The sequence below is a fragment of the Cydia splendana genome, chromosome 2 (genome assembly GCF_910591565.1).
Source record: "Cydia splendana chromosome 2, ilCydSple1.2, whole genome shotgun sequence".
Classification (NCBI taxonomy): Eukaryota; Metazoa; Arthropoda; class Insecta; order Lepidoptera; family Tortricidae; genus Cydia; species Cydia splendana.
Window position 1 is genome coordinate 19,864,447 of NC_085961.1, and position 17,671 is coordinate 19,882,117.

The window sequence follows — 17,671 nt, forward strand, 5'->3', positions numbered from 1 at the left end:
ACATGTTAGGGATTGCCTACAACATATTTATTTATAAAAAAACTTGATATTGATACGAATTTTAGATTATCTTTTAGGACGAAAAAAAACATGTGAGTAACACACGTGTGACAGAGAAATCCAAAATTATGAATAAAGCAAATAAAGTAAGTACGCTTGTTTACAGAGACTTCTCGCATTCGGGAGGCAACTTACACGCCAAATACAAACACGCTAGCAAAATGCAACTAGGATAAATTGCATTTTATCTACTAGCTTGATAAACTCCATGAATTTGACTCCTAACACAGTACTACACTATCCATAGAAAATAGACGCCCTACCTGAATAGACGAGTCGTCTAGCGGCCCAACGCTAAAATTTTCCAAGAGCAAACTGCAAGGTTATTACCGAAGGTGCTCGGCTGGGGTATGAATTCAACTAGGAAAGCAATTTCCGCTTTATGGCATGCTATGAGACCGGAGTGTGCCCACGATTTGAGTGATCCGGAAGTGACGGGGCTATTAAGTACCGATATCTCGATTGGCAGGGAGTTACGTATTGATAACCGATTTGGCAGGCTGCGGATAAACGGGGATTCTATAGAGTTTCTGATATGACAGGAGAGATTCAGTATGAAGTAAATTTGGGTCATTAATTAACTAGTTGTTAAATTTGGTGATAATTTCTTCAAAAATACTAACTTTAAAAGTATAAACTGACTATAATGTTACTATATAATATGAAAGAAAAGGTGAACATACTGGTAACCTCCAGTGCCCAGGGGCTGGGATTGAACCAACGTCTTCTGCACTCGCGGGAGACGCATATATTCCTACACTAGGCTACCCAAGTCACAATACTCACAATGGTGCTGGTCGAAATTTTCAGGCGTACGGCGCCCTTTGAATATTGTTACCAATCATTTTTCAAAGCAACAATAAAATTAACACAAGATTTGTTTTAATACACTTTTTATTTTCACTAAATTCCTCTTGTATAAAAAATATAGCCCTTATAAAGATAGAATTATCAATTTCACTGATTAGATACTCCGTTTTAACATGAAACACATAAAAACCTGCTCCTATATGCAATCTTGAGTAATCCACCGTTCATAATTTTTTATTACACAAATTCCTTAGCGCAAATTCTCAATATCCCTCCTACTTTGTTACCACGTCTTTCGCTCTTCTAATTTTATTTTCCGTTATTTTCGGTTACCTCACTGAGAATACCATTCAATTTCAATCTAATCCTGCAGCCGGTAACGGCCTGGTACTCGAAGATGACGTAACTGCTACATCCCTGCAGGGAGGAATGACGTAACTCCTCCTCATTTCACTGCTCGCCTGTCGAACGTCATTTCGTAAATTTGCACCGAAATGTGGAGCTTAACGTGGAGCCTGCGATCAAATTTTGAAAGCAATTTATACACTGTCGTTTTAAATTGCAGGTAATTTGGGGTATCAGCAGTGTAATTGGATTTTTTATAAGGATGCTCAGAAATTAGGCCTGTTTCATAAATTAAATATACATATATTATACATATATATTATAAGGTATGATTTTTTTCATTTTAAAAAATACACGACCCTTCTATATAGTCACATAAAGCCACAAAAAGAGTGCTTTTTGGCTGCAAAACAATATTATGAATTAACTCTTTTGTAATTAGCTAACATCATATTTGAAAATAGCTTGGTGTAATAAAATACATATTGCTCTTCCTCAATTTAGTGTTCAATTTTATGAAGCTGTTTAATTAATCGCTGCAGTATCTCTTTGCACTTCATAAAACCCATAACGGCTAGTCACGTTTGGTGACAAACATGACACCGACTTTATTCGTTTTCATATAACTTCCCCCTCTTAATATTTACCAGGTGTCGTTACACCCCCTTTATTACTCCAGTCTGCAATAATCCTCGTAGACGTCTCGCTGTACGCGGATAATACGGGTTGTTTAAACATGGCTTGTATGTACAGTACACAGTACCTATCGCTTGTTTATAAAAATATAGAATATCAAACTGGTTTGTTTACAAAAGAATTGAGTTGTGAGAATAACGAATAGAAATATAAGAATGTTTCTACACAGCTCTCGGTTAATTCATAGGGTTAGTAAACTTAGTAAACATCTAAACTTGTCTGCTTTTGTGTAACATGAGGGAATCGTTCATATAATTTGAATAGAGTTTATACTAAAATAATTATAATAATTTATGCTTAATTAAGTCTTAGACCCCAGTTTTTATTACCCTTTAATTAAATCCGACCCTTGTGGTGCATTGTAGTTTAAGTTTTTATAAATAAAAAAATCTTGTTACACTTACATTACATTATGCGTGTTGTTACATTATATTTTTTACTAGAACCATGTAAAGAAAGAAACAAAATTCTCAACGCCCAATATACTATATTATACGAGTGATAGACCTACATTGCATTGGGCAAGAAAAAGAAATGCTCTCACTTAACCCACATATTTCCTTTGTCAGCAAAAAGTTGGGCAATATTCGCCTCTTCGACCTTTCGAAGAAGGGGCCACGCAAAGCTTTCATAAAATGCATCACATAACAGTAGGTCAACTTTTATGGTCGCTGAATATGCGATGTCAAAGCAATAAAAGCAACAAACGAGAAAACGTGTCAGCGACTACCGATTGACATTACAACAAATTTTGTTAGCTAAGTAAATGTTGGATAAAAAAATATTTACTATGACTAACTATAAATGTTCCGTGTACAAAGTTTTGTACGGAACACTAAAAAAACTACTTACTTACTACTTACTTGGTTGGCGCGGTGACCCAAAATGAGTCTTGGCCTCCAACACAAGAGCACGTCACTTTGATCGGTCCAGAGCGGTATCCCGCCAGCTTTCGCCGACGCCGAGCTCACGGAGATCTGCCTCCACTCTATCTGCCCAACGGTATTTAGGACGACCAACAGGACGGCACCCAGTTGGTCGACCCAAGCAGGCCCTTTTGGCTTCCCGATCTTCACCCATCCTTTCGAGATGGCCAAGCCAGCGGAGACGATGCGGTTTGGTCTCACACTAAAAAAACGAGAATACTATTTTTTTTACACTTTTCAGGGTTCCTTAGTTAACTCTTGAGTTTTTCTATATCTAATAATTAATGTACTTGCACATTAACTTGCACCAAAACTGAAAAAAATCATGGAATTTTAATCTAGCAAAGGTAATCACCAAAAAAAATTCACAGATTTCGTGCCTCACACGACTATCGAGCACATTGGAAATGAATCTACGGAATTCGAAAAAATATTGTCGCTGAGCGACGAGAAAGTCTGGATAAGGAAAAAGTTACAAAATAAAACTACAACGTTGAATGATAATTATTTTATTGTTAGACTAACACAAGTATCCTGGACATAACGCATGTGAACAAACAAATTGCAAAATTTCCACACGCGTATCCAAGTTTGAATAATTGTCGCCGTGGCGCATAAGTATAGGTACATATTATTTCATTTTTCGATTAATAAGCAGGATATATTAATGTTCAAAGTACAAGAAAATTATTACACGGCAAATCCGTAGTCAACTCGAGAAGTGGTGATCGGCAGCGGCCCATTTGCTGCAAGATATGAAATTTTCTTGACAGCAGTTTGACGCGACGAGAGATGACCATAACAGCGTTTGTCTATGTTGCACCAAACCTGAGTTCCAATAGGTACTACCAGGGTTCAGCATCAGCTATCTTGGGTAATGCTCATCATGACGAATCAGGTGTCCAAAACAGCGTGTGCCTATGTTGCACCAAAACTGAGTTCCGCTAGGTACAACCAGGGTTCAGCATCAGCTCTATCTTGGGTACTACTCTCCTAAGTGCTCATAAAGACGAGTCGGATGACCAAAACAGCGTGTGCCTATGTTGCAACAAACCTGAGTTCCTTTAGGTACAGCCAGGGTTCAGCATCAGCTCTATCTTGGGTACTACTCTCCTAAGTGCTCATCGAGACGAGTCCGATGACCAAAACAGCGTGTGTTTATGTTGTATTAAACCCGAGCTCCACTAGGTACTGCTAGGGTTCAGCATCAGCTATCTGCTAGCAGCCGCCAGCAACATGCTGAGGTTTAGACTTTTTCTTTTTTATGTTTCTCTGTATAAGTTTTTATTTTCTCCCTCTCCCTCTCCCTCTCCCTCTCCCTCTCCCTCTCCCTCTCCCTCTCCCTCTCCCTCTCCCTCTCCCTCTCCCTCTCCCTCTCCCTCTCCCTCTCCCTCTCCCTCTCCCTCTCCCTCTCCCTCTCCCTCTCCCTCTCCCTCTCCCTCTCCCTCTCCCTCTCCCTCTCCCTCTCCCTCTCCCTCTCCCTCTCCCTCTCCCTCTCCCTCTCCCTCTCCCTCTCCCTCTCCCTCTCCCTCTCCCTCTCCCTCTCCCTCTCCCTCTCCCTCTCCCTCTCCCTCTCCCTCTCCCTCTCCCTCTCCCTCTCCCTCTCCCTCTCCCTCTCCCTCTCCCTCTCCCTCTCCCTCTCCCTCTCCCTCTCCCTCTCCCTCTCCCTCTCCCTCTCCCTCTCCCTCTCCCTCTCCCTCTCCCTCTCCCTCTCCCTCTCCCTCTCCCCCTCCCCCTCCCCCTCCCCCTCCCCCTCCCCCCTCCCCCTCCCCTCCCCCCCCCCCCCCCCCTCCCCCTCCCCCTCCCCCTCCCCCTCCCCCTAAAGGTTAGGCTACAGGGCAAACCCTTAACCCGATCGTCTTTGTTTTAGGCTCAAATTGTAGCTGACTAAATTGTCCAGAGCCGTTTTTCTCATATTTTTGATATCATTCTTCGTTTCCAAATTATCGAGCACCAAAATCAAAAATTCGGAAAAAATTGAATTTTATTTTCACTATTTCGACCATAACTTTTTTTGTTTTTGACTTTCTCGAATAATTATTTTTGCACCTTACAGCTCTCGTGATTATACGTCTTTTGAGCCTATTTTTTAATATCATATCTTCACAACTTTCCGAGATATAAGGGGATCGCACTTTTTCGTGAAATCGGACCGTATACTGGAGCGAACGGAAAGACATTTCCAATGTCAAAATCAAAGATCATTTGTAACACAGACAAGCATGAAATAAATATCCTACTGTAGATGCGTGTTTGCCGTGCTTCGGCTCTCCGTTTGACAAATAGTGGAGATTACTTTCATTATTCGCGGCGCGCGTATTACCTGATATTGCTACCTCTAACAATGAGCTGGAGGAAAATAAAATATAACTCCGGTGCGGGAATCCAACTGATCTCAGAAACGCGATAGGAGAAAGTCTTTGCAAATTAATGGAAAGGTCAGATTTATAAATAGTAGGTCGTTTATTTTATTATCAAATACGTTGATTTAAATCGCTTGGCATTCAAATAATACTTTCGAACGTCTAATGTTTGATTTAAAAAAATGTATTTAGATAACATCGAGCCATAAAGAGTGCTTGTATTATTTGTGATGGTGTATTTTATGAATTATTAAATATTTTAAGGGACAAAGAAAGATTGACGGTAGAGAATACCGAAGGCATTATGTTAACTTTTTTATTTTAAGCTGCTGTTTGGATTCAGATTGCAAAAGCATTACTACTGCAGCAGTAATGTTGGTGCAGTCTGAATCCGAACGGCACCTTTATAGTTATGAGTTTATTATATGTACAGAAGAGATTCAATAAATACTTAATTTATTCAATCACATTTTCACATTCTTACCATTTATAAGGCATCAATAAAGGGCATATGTTTTTTTTTGTATTTTCAATACTATTGCGGTTCACCAATTAGTGGGCCATTTCTGGCCAAACCATTGTCGTGTTTTACAAAACTTCCACGTGCTAGATACGGTATTTACGAGGAAAACAATAAAATAAAATAACAACGGTTGGAGATATAAAATTAGCAATAAATAGAGCCATACGTCTGGCCCCACACCTGTGCGCCGGTTAAGGGTGACCAGCCATAACTCACTCGAATAGTGCCCCCGGGCTAATGTTGGCCAGACAAACACTAATACGGCTGGAAATAAAATTGCTGTTTGCTATTTCATTTATAGCAGTATCCGAGACGATGCGTTTATCAGCAGACGTCACGAAGAGACAGTTACTGATAAATCACCTCTGGCTGTATTTCCTAGAGTTATACCAGGTTGGGAGTGATAAGTAGCACAGTTAATCCTGGTTTTCATTTTATTATGTTTTGCTCTATTGGTCAACATATCTCTTTAGTTTAATTCTTTATTTTTAATTTTTCAGGCTGACATATTTACACATACAAAATATTTATGCTCACTTTTATCTCAACCTTAAAGCGCTATATATATTTGCAAGTACTATAACTGTACGATTGCCGTAACTATCGTAATGCAACTTTATTATAAAATATTGTTCAGCCTCATAAAATATCTCCACATCATCTGCATATCTCGTTTAGCAAAACAGCGTTCCCTAACCAGGGATTTTCGCAAAACCAATTTTGAAAGGGTTGGGCGGAAATCAGCGGGTAAGTTTCAGGGCGAAAGTGCGGCGGGTAATGAGAAATGATAATATCTCTACACTAGTTCGCTATTAGCGAGGAGATGGCGTCCCTACTAAGGGAAATAAACTGGTTTGTTATAAGGCTATTCAAATATAAAGGTTTCGATATAAAAACTTATTTTTTTATTTATCTTTATCGTATGGCAAATTGTACGCTAGGTAGTAGGTTACGCTATACTAGTATCAAAACATGAGCCTGAAATCTACAACAAAATGAAAAACGTAAGGAACATGTGTACCTATGTGTTTTTTATTTAAAATCATATGATTACAGTACAATTAAATAAATATAAAACATTAAATTAGCTTAAAAATTTTAAAAATATAAAATATATATAAAATTATATTGTCAGAAAAATTACCATAACTTAGACATGGATATTTAACCGAATCAGAAGAAAAGCGATTCGAACACATACCTACCCCAACAATAAAACCAACAGGCTATAAACCTCAATTTAATACTTACATTAAAATTATTATCCGAATGTAATAAAAGCGCCATTAAATCGCACTTTCAACACCTCAGGCTACCGGCACCGTAGGCGATAGCTGATATTTATGAGCCCAGATAAAGGACGAAAACTTGTTCATCGGTTCCCCATTATCCTTAATAAGTATGGATTAGTAGGGAGAGGCATCGCAGACCACGTCGTAAATTAGCTGAAAAGAGCCTTTGTCATGGTACTTTATTATCTAACTTTATGAAACAAGCCTCGTGTTTGATATGTGTGTTTTACGACTAATATAAATATTACCTTATAGACTGGGAGATTGAAGGAACGAGAATGCCTGTATGTTATTGAAGTCATCGTAAATTTCGTATTTTATCATGTGAGATAACTTTCAAATTTCAAGTTAACCTTTCAAGTTAAGTAAACTTTCAACAGTGTGTTGAAAAACCGCACATTTTACTGCGCACGAACTATTTATTCGTATTTATTATTTAAGTTGTTATCTACAAAATACAAAATCGTTTATTTGTCCAACACAGGTATGAATAGTACATAAGTACAGATCTTATAGTATAACTGTTGTATCACTATGTTGTGCCGTAAGGCGTACAATTTTTTGTCATTAATGGACTGTGACTACATGCTGTGCACAGTTACCTACCATGTCAAATTATTATTTATTTTAATTAATAAAATGTTTTCATTTCTCATGCTCTGAAAGATGATCACTGTAGAAGCGGGTAGAAAGTAATACGTTTCGACTAGATTTGGGCACTCATGATTAAAATTTATGATCTGAATAAAATTTTCATTGTTAATTGATCCCCGAATTATAATTTCCATTCTGACAGTTAACTGCGATTATATAACTAAGGTTCTTTTTACCTCATTTATTCAGTGAAAGTTACCTCAAAAATACTGTAAGTTTGTCATGTTTCGTATATTATACATGTACTTATATTAGGTTCCTGGTCTTTGAAATGAAAAGTAAAGTGTTGAACTCAAGTGATTCATTTTATCCCTTGTTAACAATCTACTACATATTTCCATTCATGTAGAGATTCCGACTGAATTACTCAAGAAAATGTACATCGGAAACTATATTTGTATTATATGGTACAATTCAATCAAGATACAATTTTCTCCGTACAACGTGTGCGAGGACGCGGAAAATATCTAAGAAGTTGGTAATTTGATCGAGGCCTAATCCAATTATTTCCGCGCCGGGTCACGGGGCATCGTTGAAGAGATTTCTTCAATGTTGAGGCCCTTCAGTGACATATTCATTTGAAGCCTGTGTTTGAATATTGATTTTCATACTTGCAGAACATAAAGCGGAATCTATTGTTTACAAAACTTCAAATTTATACATTATTTGGATTTTCATGTTGAAATTAGGCTATGTTTAAGATAAATATGTAAGCACATTTAAAGATATCGAAGCAAATTTCCCAAGATAGTCATTAATATTTCACTAAATGCTGACGACCAATTAAATAACGATCGTGCAAATAACTAAAAGCAAGACAAATTGCTGGGATTTACGTAGTTGTCCATGATTTATTGGACCCGCATGTTTCGGAAACCGCTACCAAAGCAATACGTCAGACGCATCCTCCAGGGAAACCGCGTATCTACCCGTCACCTGCAGGTATTTGTCAAAACTCTCTAAACACATTTACAATACACCTACAAACAAATAAATTTCCCTAAAACCGACCTTACCGTTATATACATAAGATATAGAATATTATATCATTGAATGTTTGTCTTGATAGCTTTACCAATATTGTATCGACTCCGCACGCCTGTCATATGTGGTCGCATACGGATGTCGGAAGCTGTGTGATGTATTTTGTAAGTTTTACACGAATATTTATTGCATAAGTTACCTACATCTACTTGTTAACTTAAAAACAAATATTGGCTATAAATATATACTTACTAGGTACTTACGAAAGTACGAAGTATTTTTTTGTAACGGAGAAATTTCATTGATGTATCTATGTAGAATGAGCGTCCTCCATTAAATTTAAAGCTCCGAGCATGACTATCTCTAAATCGAATGCACCTTAAATCGCAATTGGATCACGTAGTCAGTTCATTTCCGTGAATTCTTATGGCGTTTCCAAGTTCTTCGGCGGGACTACCTGCGCGGGGTGTCTGCGTAATTTATGACCCCAGATAACGAGGGCTCACAGTGGCCTTATCGACTTCCCCTCTTTTTACTCGGCTCTCCAGTGCCTTTTTTACTAGCAAATCGACTATTACAACGGGAGCGTTATCAACCGTAGACGATCTAAACTGAGAGCTAAGTTTCAGCGCCATTTTGAATGCACTTGAATTTCAAATGAAGCCTTTTTTCAGTTACCGTAAAGAACTTGAATTGCAATTAAAAGTGGTTTAATTCTGGATACAAGAAACATAATTGATTCAGTATGCTTTACATCTTTTGAGTATATATTTTTGAATATATTTTGTGATAAAAAATAGTAAGTTGCCAGCTTTCCCGTCGTATGAAATTTACGAGGGATATTACTATTCTTTCGATATTAATGACCTCGATTCCTCGCAGAGGAAGTCGCACATCTTTAGCTCATTCGTTGCACCTGACGACGCACTGAAAATTTTATAGCATATTCTTTCATAGCCGCATGAGGTGACTATGTGAAAATCCTTTATTTTCTGACTGTTCCCACATATAATTGTTAGAAAATGCGATAGTGAAGTCTACTGTGTCTAGATCTTTAGACAGGCATTAAACTAATCATAAACATACCATATGTGTCTGTTAGTATTATTATATGTTGTAACTTAGCTCAGCTTTCAATAAAAAAAAATACAATTTAGAACATTTTCATTCATAAGCATTGCTTTTATTTTCCCCGACAGATAAAGTGTGTGGAAACCCGAGGCGCCAATCAGAGCGCCTGAAGAATGGTCGCTATTTCCTGAAGCGGCCCTCGCTTCCGCTCTATCGTTTTTATATATAGCCCCATTTGTTCGCCTTTAACTGCTCTAGTTACTATTTAATTCAAAAATTTGAGTGTGATTGTACATAATTAAGGAAATTTATGCCACTATAATATACGTACATATTTATCTTAGTTTTTATATATTTATACCAGTGTTAGGGTATATGCTTGAATATAGGCATATATCGTATTGTAGTACATAATGTTGACAATCGTTAAAAAACTACAAAATATAATTACCTATCTTTTTAATTAGTGAGATATAGGACATTTTGTCTTGAATTATTATAGATTCTCATTAATTTTGATTTTTATTTGCGTTTCGTTTTTCCTAATAAAACTAAAAAATGTATAAAGCCGACCACTGACTAACAGGCCGCCGGACGATATCGGCCTGTCAGTTAGAACGAAAATTTGACAGCTCCGAACAACTGACAGGCCGGTATCGTCCGGCGGACTGGTAATCAGTGGGCCTCTTTAGATTTCATGAGTAAAAATTATAGTATGCAAAAAATATTATTTTATTAAAACTCATTTTAAAATATCCAGTTACATTGCAAATAAACCGCAGAACGCTGTATTTATTCTTCGTACCCTTAAGCTAACACTTAATCAAACGGTAGATTAAAGACATCCGTTATCAATACGACAACGTCCATAATATTCAATTTCGCGAGACAGGTCTATCGTATATTTTACAATATATTAATTTAGAAGGATCGCGTTTAAAACCTGAGATGAGATTTGAGCCCTTGGGATATAATTTAGATGCTACCATAAAACGGCAGCTGCTTGGCTTATGTTAAGATCTGTAAAGTGATTACCGGGAAAAGATGTTTGATAAACTGGCCACTTATCAATTGGCCAGGGGCCTGATTGCCGGGAAGACGGGCAAAAATGAAAGTTATATTGGCTGAATAAAATCGTCTGGCTATAGCGACATTGTTCGGCCAAATTAGTATCGGCGTGTGAAGCAGTAATGGAGTGGAATTTAACACCGTCTGCTGCTTATCTCCGGTCTGGTTTAGGGAGGAGGTATTTATAATATAAGTAATTATATGTTCTGTTTAAGTAATACATAATTAAAACATTGCACTAAACAGATTGTTTATTTCATTACGGAACTGATGTTTAGTAGTATATATTTAAAGCGTAGGTACACAATATCTACCACATACATACACCGCATACATGGACTGCTAAAATAATAATCATTACTTTTCGTATTGCCATAGTCGGTTATAATTATACATCGCTTCGTGCTAAAGTATTTGTTAAATGCTTGTTTCTTTAATAGAAGTGGAATTAATATTTAATTTACATTGTAATATCATTAGGGACAGAGTACTGTGGTTTCAGTGTGTACTAGCTGTAAAAAGTAAAACCGACCAAGAGCATGTTAGCCTTTATACAGTTCCGTAGATATACAGTGTGTTACCAGGACCCGGGCTTTTTTCAAGGGAGGTTAAAATATCGTATATCTATAATGTAACCATAAATTTCAGACTTCGTTAACTTTCTAACAAAATTTTAATTGCCCGTAATGTACAGCACAGTAAATTGACAAGTAAGTGCTAATGACAGCTCTTCATACTTTGTTTATTACGAAGTTTATTTCAAGATGCACTTAAGATAACTTCACCAAGTTAAAGCCACTCTGGTCTCATTGATAAAGACTTTACTACCAACTAAATTAAACTTAAATACAAACCCCACATTTTAATAAAATAATACAATAACCCCACATAATACGAGTACTTGACGTTGGTTTGGTACCTGTCTGAAGTGCTCGAGAATCCCTTCCTCAACTTGCACTGGCATGATCCCGTGCATGGCCCTTTCAGGCCGACCAGGGGCGATTGGCTTATTCTCACGAACTCGCTGAAAAGCCGCTGTTATCAATCGAGCATTGAGTGAATCTCGTCAATTTGGGAAGTGTTTCCTATAAAGCCTTGAGCTGCAGTTCCACGTGTATCAAAAACTCTCGTAACCCATTTTAAAGAAAAGCTAATACCAGTTTTTCTAATACTTGTTGGTTTGTTTTGACAACCCGACGTGTTGATGGCTTTTGAAATTGTCATGTCAACGTTGACAAAAAACTCTTTAATTAATGTGTTAAAACCCCCATACATGAACCCAATGATAAGGACGACAATAATTTTACGATAGTTGTCTCAGTTTTTTACCCTCCTACCACGACATGCCTTGTACTACGTGCGTTAGCGATATGAGTAACGACAATTACGCAGTACACCCACTACATTGCGTGTGCGAATTTTGGAAATTTAATTGAGCAGTTAATTTACATCATTATGATTTGCTAATACACGCAAACAACTGCTAATGGATCATATTATTACCAGTTTTAATAAAAGCCCGATGGCCGGTAACACACTGTATTCGCCAATACACGACTCACAAATACCTACCTACTATGTACATAGGATAAGTCAGGAATAGTGACTTTTTGATAATGCCACTGTCTCTGAGACGTGTTGCTTTGTTTGCTTTCATTTAGATATATATAATAATGTATATTTTAATTTGAAACTTAGCTTAGTGGTAATCGATTTAATACAGTCGCAGTTACTCCAATTAAACATGCCGAAATTAAATATGAAAATCAACATTCAATCTTCATTACAATGTTAAGCTCACGATAATATATAATTGTGTTTACCGGAATCGTTATTCAAAAACCAATTTGGTTTGGAGGCTATTTCAGTGGGAAATAAATCGGATAACCGATTTATTACAGGGCATTTGCGATTTATGACCCACGCTTGTATTGAATTTCGGTTATGAGCGTTTCCCCGGATGATGTAGCGGTTCGGATATTCATTTTCTTCGAGGAAAAACAATACGGCAAACGTTGAACCGTCATATATTATAATTATTTACTACGAAAGGCCCTTTAAGGGCTAGTTATGTTATATAAATAAGTAATAATACAAAAATACCTCTGATTTGTTAAATATTTTGTAATACATAATTTTATACTTAGGTACTAACAATTTATGGAACTAAATTTAATATATTTGCTTTACATATGTAGGTATTGTGTTTTATTTCAGTGTAAGTTAATTAATATTAATTATATAAAAACAACTAAAAGTCATTTAGAAGTAATGAAAACATTTGAGTGTTTTCATGCAGATAAATACCTAATCTGTTCGCTTGTATATGTATAATTTGTACCAATTAAAGATTTAAAGAAATTATTACGAGTAATAATACCACAATACAATACACGTACAGAAACAAAACAATTGGGCAGACGTAACTACAGGCGGTCTTATTCTTCTACTAGACTACCTTTGGGTAGCGGAGAAAATAAAATTAGAACATACAGTAGGTGGTGCAAAGAAACAATGTAAAAAGTCGAACTGAATACTACCAAACAACAAAAAACATTAATATGAATACAAATACATAAATAAGTATAGTATTCAACTAAGTGGCTTATGTACCTATCTTAATTATTTCTCCCTAAGTGCTCGGATTACGAAACCCTTTTTCTTTAAAATACGAATCCCAGAGATCAACAAATTAAGGGCTTAATTATAAAAAATATATATCTATGAAAAGTTCCGGGAAGCCCGCTGAAGTGTCAGACATTAATCATTCAGGGTTCTCGCGAAAAAGGCCTTTCATAAAAATATATTAAAAGTTTCCTCCTCGTCATACTTGCATTCGCTCGCCTTGTATGTTAATTCGTGACCATAAAAATTTGATATTTCTCGCTTTACGTCAGCGCGCCAATTTTGAGGATGTTTGTACTTTGTAATAAAACATTTTTGTATTCATATCTAGCATGAGTATGTAAAATACTAGCTTTTACCCCCGACTACATTCGCGTAAAATTTGGATGTCTACGTAGGTATGGAATGTCAAGTAGTGGATACAAAACTTAGAATATACTTAGATGTAGCTTTGACGGTTGTTAATAAGACGGGCATCCACGGCATACCCACACAGTTTGAGCTTTGCATTAACATTTCTCAAACAATTATTTTAGTTCATAACAGGGAATAATCAGAATTTGAATAGCGGGAAAATAAATATAAGTCCAATAAAATACGAATTTCAGAATGGGTAGGGAATCAGTAGATAAAAAGAATCTTTACACCATATTATGCCTCTTACTCAAAGAGTCATATATTCTTTCCCCTAGGTACCTAATTTACGAACCCCGGTTAACAATATTTCAATTTATTGAAAATTAGGGTTGGCAAAACTATCTACCGTAGGTAACCTTAACTTCACCGTTGGTGCCCAACTTCACCCAAGTAAAACAATTAGATGATAAGTGTACCAATAAATAGAGATCTGTAAAAATAGTTTTAAATTAATTATATGAAAATAATATTCTACCGTAACTTCGCCAGCCATCCCCCACTTCGCCCAATATTTATTTAGATTACACTCTAAAAAAAATTTGGTTGGCCCAATCAATATCTTGATAGTCGTAATCAAGCATCTTGATTCCATACGAGCCTAACAAGAACTTAGACACATCAAACAAGGTAATTCTGATTGCTATTACTATTGTTATGTAACTGAACCAATTAACATCTTGTTCAATATCTACATGAAAAATAATTATACTAACTAAGGGCTTGATAATTATTATCATGATACGTAACTGTACCAACTAAAACAAACAAGTTAGTTTAACTAAGAAGTAAATCAATGTTAACATGAAGAATTACTGTATTAACTATTTGACCCAAATAAGTTCAACTAAGAACATGATTACACCGAGTTATGCACCTTATTAGCCTGAACTAAGATATTGGTCAATTTGAATCTATTGTTTAATCATTTCAACTAAGATATAAATCAATGTTAACATGAAGAATTACTGTATTAACTATTTGACCCATATAAGATCAACTAAGAACATGATTACACCGACTTATGCATTTTATTAGCCTGAACTAAGATATTGTTCAATTTGAATCTTAATTGTTTAATCATTTCAACTATGAAGCTTGTTTAGTACAATACCATTCTTGTTCAATTGTACTATGACTTACTTTGTCACATTTACTAATACATGCTAATACATTTCTTTCAGATCTCTAGTTTTTATACGCGCCGTGCTGAATAATGCTGATGGTCCTCGTTATTATACTAATTTCAGATCTTTTTGGCGATCGGCCTAGACCGGTTTAGCTTTACAAACACGGGAGGAGGCGTGCTTGTGAAATGTGAAGCCATACCGGTCTAGGCCGATCCTCAAAAAAATCTGAAATATATCTGTAATCTGTATTACCTACGTAGTATTTAAGACTAATGCCTTGAGTATAATACGAGTACGAGGACCAGCATTTATTCAGCACGGCGCGTATAAAAACTAGCACAAAGGAAATTTATCAAATTTAAACGAATAAGTAGTTAATAAAATATAACAACAAAGAAAGGGATAAAACATAATTAAACTAAATCAGGCCCGTAAAGTTTTATGAAAAGGGGGTAAATAAATAAAACAAAAAAATATTATAATAAGATGTTATTTATTAATTTAAACATTTTGAAAGTACACTACACTCACAGTGTCACTACGCGAGTTTGATTCGGATTTCACTGGTTATTTTTAGACAAACAAATCACAGGATTCCACACATTTGACAGTTTAAAACCCGATCTTCACGATTGGAATTTTTATATTTGTGAATTTCAATGGCTTCTCTTACCAATCTTGGTATATAGTGGTGTCGAAATGACCTTGGGACTATGCAACTCGATCCAGTGATTATTGTACCCGACTCAAGGAGACGCTGGGCAATAGCTGACTTGCGAGCGTCATTGTTCTTGACCGCAGCGATGTGTTCTTTAATTCTGCAGGCAATAGTGCGTTTGGTCTGCCCAATGTGCGAACTACCACATCTGCACTCAACTTTGTACTCACCAGGTTTTTCCAGAGGAATAAGTAATTGAATGAGCTTAACGCAACTGCATGCTACTGAGACTCGACTGCTCGCTCGCACAGTGGCACACGCCGCGAAAGGGGCGCGGGCGGGGCGGAGAGCGGGTGTACAGGCGCTCCCCCCGCTTATCTCTTGATTGATCGGATTAACCGATTATTTAATTTAATTATTAAGAAAATCGATTTAACAAATAATTCTTAGTAGAATGGAATATTAGTTTCGTAATTAATACAATAATTTGATCATAATGGGATTGAATGTTTTATCTTCGTTGTTCTAAATATTGTATGTTTAGTTGATTGAACTACCAAATCTTATGTAAATCAACAAAGACAAAATAATCAAATAAACTATTAAAATGTTCATAACTATTAACATATTTATCTGTTTTAATTAATTTGTTAAGGATTGAATTAACCTACGTTACATAATTATGCCAACGAGTTAATAATAGATGCAAAGTATACAATTGTTAGGATTAATAACATACCTACTTTATTAGTTCAATCACAGATACACTTATTGTTTTAAGTAATCAGCTTTCTTTGATTTATATAAGATCGTTATTGTTGTAATTAACTTAACGTCAACTAAGAGAAAACTGCTCTTAGTTGGTCTTCATTTTTTAGAGTGTAGGTTTGTAAAAAATATACTGATCAATAAGTTAAATAAACTATTCAGTTCATATTCACCGTCACATCATAAAACAATGAAAGTGGAAATACATGTACTTCATTTACCATAAAATAAAGTACAGATTATGTACAACGCTTCGCATTAGAGCTGACCTCTTGGGATAACGCAGTACTCTCTGAAGCCCTTGGGAGTGTTGCGGGAAACACTGCCCTGCTAAAACCAAAGGGTGTAATTTATTAATCCAGGCATGTCAGTTACGACCTTTAATGAAAATAGAGTACAATGGCCTCGAAGTATCCAGTTAGTAGTCCCGGGATAATACGACCTATTAGCAGAGCTCTTACTCCGCAGTCAATTCTTTAGCGGTCGTTCGGGAGAGTTCGCTAATGGGACTGTGTATACCTTAGGACGAATTTGTGACAAACTGCATTACTTAGTTGGGATTATTGGAAGATATATTTAAGCTAATTAATGTTACGCGTAATCATGGTTGGATAATTACATGAAATAGTGTGACAGACAGACATACAGACGTACAGTGGAGTCTTAGTAATAGGGTCCCGTTTTTACTCTTTCGGTACGGAACCCTAAAAAGTAACCTAATATATAATGCAATTTTCTATCTTGACAATAAATATAGTGACCTGTTTGCGTTCTGACTAATATTGTACGTGATCCTTGCGCGAAAGATTTATCGCGTGGCATTAATCCCGCATACCTACCTACATACATCGGACATCAGGAACACTCGGGAAGAATCAACTCAGCTCACATATTACCACGATTTTTCCACGTCTCATTTGTTACTTGGCCCCAACTTTTGTACTACGTGACAAAAATACCGATTTACCGCTGTTCGATTGCAACATCATGAATGATATTTTTATTGATAACTAGGTAGTTATTAACAAAATCATCAAAAAAGGAGCAGACAGTAATCAACTTCATGCTTTGCTCTGTGCTTTTAGATAGTGTCCAATTTGCACAGACGATCTAGAATTTTGTTAGTGATACGTGAATCAAGAGAGGCGATGCTCGGTTGACGCTTTGTAGATTTTATATGTTCTTTATGCTCCTCCTGTAAATACGCGTTTTGATTACCTACGGAACAGAAAAGGCATGCTGACATTTAACCTTTTGGACGCCACTGACCGATATATCCGCACC